This window comes from Miniopterus natalensis, chromosome 5 (assembly GCF_054644295.1).
Source record: "Miniopterus natalensis isolate mMinNat1 chromosome 5, mMinNat1.hap1, whole genome shotgun sequence".
In the NCBI taxonomy this organism is placed as follows: domain Eukaryota; kingdom Metazoa; phylum Chordata; class Mammalia; order Chiroptera; family Miniopteridae; genus Miniopterus; species Miniopterus natalensis.
In genome coordinates, this window is record NC_142085.1 from 78,773,330 (window position 1) to 78,773,670 (window position 341).

A 341-nucleotide genomic window follows, 5' to 3' on the forward strand; every position below is an offset into this window, starting at 1 on the left:
CCTCGCCGCGGGGGCGCGCTGGCCAAGCTCGGGGGCTCCCCCCCCCGGGCCGAGCCGCCCCGACTCCGGGGGACCTCAGTCTTTAGAGGAGGAGGAAACTCGAGGTCCCAGACTTCCAGCCCAGCCCACGCGGGGGCGGTCGGCGATGCCATCGATGTTTCTTCGGGGAGCGCAGAGGAGGCCCCCGCAGCTGTGCGAGGGCGTCGCGGGGCGCGCTGCCGCCGGGCCCCCCCCACGGAAGCCGAGTCAGGCGCTGACCGCTGTAGGGTGGTGTAGGGTCCGTGTCCCCAGCCGTGTTTTGCAGTGAAACCCCGGGGGACGTCAGCCCCGCATTGGCTAAG